The 3,821-nt window shown below is 39.6% G+C and overlaps 1 non-coding gene across 1 annotated transcript; it reads right to left on the bottom strand.

Annotated features, from left to right (window-relative positions):
* Positions 1 to 342: 342 nt before the first annotated feature.
* Positions 343 to 449, bottom strand: LOC148090446 (U6 spliceosomal RNA). The gene has a single exon (XR_015713762.1). It is a non-coding gene; the product is annotated as a U6 spliceosomal RNA (small nuclear RNA).
* Positions 450 to 3,821: the final 3,372 nt, after the last annotated feature.

Genomic DNA, 3,821 nt, shown 5'->3' with positions numbered 1-3,821 from the left:
CATTTAGGTGTTATTACTTTGATTACCGCTAGTTAAGCAATTGGAAGCTGTAACTGTTTTTTTTTTAAAATTGGAGCCAGGGCTGTAAGAACATAATGCTGTAAATTATGATTACCATTTAAAATTCCAGAGGCCACGAGGACAGTAAGAGTTTCATAAATAAATTTTCTATGCCTTAGCAGCAGTTATAGAGGGCCATGGTTTTATAGCCATTGCAGCTTCTATTGGAATAGGGGCACGTGCTAACCTGACAAACATGGGGAGGCCTACATGGTGGTCTTGCAAACTCAAGAGACCTAAAGTAACTGCAAAGGATGGTCTGAAATTAAAACTTTTTTTTTTTTAAATATGGAACGCTTCATGAATTTGCGTGTCATCCTTGCGCAGGGGTCATACTAATCTTCTCTGTATCATTCCAATTTTAGTATATGTGCTGCCGAAGCGAGCACTGAAATTAAAACTTTTTAACTAAAAGCAGTTTATGGCAGGTAATCATGTGCTAGGCTAGATTATTCCCTGACAAAGGTCAATCTTTACCTTAACTGAGCCTGTCTACTGTCTTTTGCATCTACTATAACATACTTTTGAATGTCAGGGGTACTCCTCTTTTTCCACACCCCTCAAGACACAACCAATGCACCAGCACAGAGACCATAAATCCTCTCATTGTTACTGTTATCATATTAATTGTTGACTGTTAACTACCCTGTATTCACCTATGTAAAAGATGTCTCATTTTACTTTTTATCCAATCCCAGAGGTTTCCTCGCTTTCCTTTTTCCCACCTCCCTAATCATCAATGAATTTCATGTAACCCACTTACATCTCTTGTGATTGTAATGTATAAAACAAGGGGCAAAATTGCCATTCTCTGGAGCATTATCTCAATGTGTTGAGATTTTGCTTCCTGGCAACTGTTGACAGCTTGGCTCAAATAAACTCACAAAAAATCTTTAACAAGTTTGAATGTTTCTTATGTTGACATTTACTTGGCGTGGAGTAGCAGGATTTGAAAGAAGTTCACCCAAGACCTCCTCACAGACCCAGGCCTGGTTCTAGGATCCAGCAAAGGGCTCATTGAAGCCGCCAGCTCCCAGTCACATTGGGTGAACTTGGGTGAGTTGTCTATTGGACCCAGGACCTACCCAAGTTTGTGGTAGAGGGTCTTTTATTTGAGCTGGGTTTTTAAAAAAATCCTTGATGTGGAACTAAGGTTAAGGGTTGACAGAACCCAGGCTAAGGCAAGGCAGGAAGAAAAATGGGTAGCTGGTTTTTAACTTTGGCTTTTCATTGAAATTGCTCTCTGAGAGTCTGAACATAAACCTTCACTGTATAAATGAGAGCCGAACTCATTCAGCTCCAAAGATATGGGGAACATCCTCTCTCCAGCCTGAATCTTGGGTATTCTTAGGTGACTCAGAATCTTTGTGAAGGTGTCATAGGTCATTCCTCATGATTTACAGAAGCCCCACAGGGAAATTCCAACTCAACTGTAATTTAACTGACTGGCTTGTCTAGGGAGCACCCATGGGGGTTGATCACCCAGCACTCCAAGGCCTTCCAGTTGTTTTAGACGGCCAGGAGAAAAACCTAGGCACATAAGAGGGTCAAATGCGACTGGAGGGATGAGAGCCTTGTGGAGATCAACCCATAAGCAGCACACTTCGACCCACTACATAACATCCCTAAAAAGTTGCTCAGACTCTGCAGATATCTAAAGCAAAACTAAAATTAACATGGAAAATTTGCCTCCAGGGCCAGGAACTCCCAGACCCCAGCCCTCATTAATACTCCTGATAGGAAGCCTTTACTTGCAAGTGCTTTACATAAATGGGAAGATTTAACTAAAGATGATATCCACTTCAAATGGCCAAACTGCAGTTGTCCTTGGGTGCCTAAATTAATTTTTTGCATGCAAAAAATTAGAAAAATGCCAGCTCTAAAATTAAATTGAATGAATGAAAGGGAAGTGTACCTTGATTTGGAAATTAAAAGCTTCTAGGAAAAGCACAGATAAATTCTTTAAAAAAAAAAAAAAAAAGAAATTAAGCCCGGCCAGCATGGCTCAGGAGTTGAGCATCGACCTATGATCCAGGAGATTGAGGTTAGATTCCTGGTCAGAGCACATACCCAGGTTGCAAGCTTGATCCCCAGTAGGGGGCGTGCAGGAGGCAGCTAATCAATGACTCTCATCACTGATGTTTCTATCTCCCTCTCTCCCCTTTCCTCTCTCTGAAATCAATAAAGACATATTTTAAAAGAAGAATTTAGTAAGAAATTTTAGAGACTATCTCTGAACTCTTCTGAAGCTCATAAATGCCTACACCCCAGATTTCTCCCCCTTCTATAGCTCCTCCACTATATCCTTTGCTCTCTGAGCTTCTCTGTTCTGACTTGCCCTTCCCCTCCCGTCTTCCTTCCCCTTCTGTCTCCTCCCCTACCACTCCCTACTGACTTAAGGGAAAATGAGAATAGGAATTCTAACAGCTCCCTTTGGAGAAAAGCTGGTCTTTGTGAGAGAGGAACCAGCAATTGTTTCTGATTTTCTCCGGGACCCTGATGGGTTCACAAAGAAATTGAACAGTTAGAACATGTAATCCTGGCAATTCTAATCTATTCCAATTAATATACCTACTGGTTTCTGGGAGCAAAACCAACAGAATTACTAAATAAGGTTCGAAGGAAAACTCCCGTAGAGAAGTCTGTCCACTTTAAGGATTATAGAAAACTGAAAATGGGATTTAGACAAACAAAAAACAAAAACAATCATAGGGCTGCTCTGAGGACTATGAGAAGGTATTTCCCCTTCTCCTTTTTAATAGTTTAGGAGAAATTAAAATAACACAAAAAGGGGAATCTTATAATTCCATGTATAAGCCCCAGTAATTCTCCTATCCCTACAGTAAAGAAACCAAATGAAAAAAGATGGAGATTTGTACAAAGTCTCAGAGCTATAAATAACCTAGTTATTCCCAGACATCCTGTGGTTCCGAATCCACATACCTTATTATCAGCTATTCCTGTGACTGTCAATATTTTTCAGCAATAGATTTATGTAGTGCCTTTTTCAGCATTCCAGTATAAAAAGACAGTCAAGACCTCTTTTCTTTCGCCAGAAAAGATTCCAAGTTTACTTGGACAGCAATGCCCCAAGGATATACAAAGAGCCCCACCTATCATCTTAGATACAAAAGGCTATTTTAAATGATGTTAAGTTTCCTAGAGATTCCACTCTAATCCTGCATGTAGGTGATTTAGCTTTAGGCTCTAGGAAATTACTAGACTCCCAAAAGGACACTATAGACCTATTACAACAGTTAGCTACAAAGGGACATGGATGTCAAAGAACTAGCTCTGATTCTGTTTACCCTCAGTAAAATACTTTGGTTATCTAATATCTAAAGATGGGCTACTAATTAATCCTGAAAGACTCAGAAGAATCCCATCTTTTCCTCTTCCAAAAAAACAAGAAAGCAGCTTAGAGGATTCCTGGGTTTGACTCAATACTGTCACAACTGGGTTCCAAATTTTCCATTACTGGCCCAGCCTCTATATGTCTTATTAAAATCAAACTGAAATAATCCAATTCAATGGAACCCAAAAGGGAAACAAGCTATAAAATCTCTAAAGAATTATCTAAAGCTTCCACTCTGGGACACCTTAATTATAGAAGACTCAAAAATACAGATCATCATAGACCTACAGGGGATTATAGTCACCAACTAGACTCAGTAACCAAAGGTGTCCCTCCCTGTATGACATGTTATACAAACAAGTAAAAGATAGTTATAGGCTTTCCTTTGTCTATGTTCCTCATTCTA

Source organism: Miniopterus natalensis, chromosome X (genome assembly GCF_054644295.1).
Source record: "Miniopterus natalensis isolate mMinNat1 chromosome X, mMinNat1.hap1, whole genome shotgun sequence".
Taxonomy (NCBI): domain Eukaryota; kingdom Metazoa; phylum Chordata; class Mammalia; order Chiroptera; family Miniopteridae; genus Miniopterus; species Miniopterus natalensis.
This window is presented reverse-complemented; position numbering and strand designations above follow the sequence as displayed.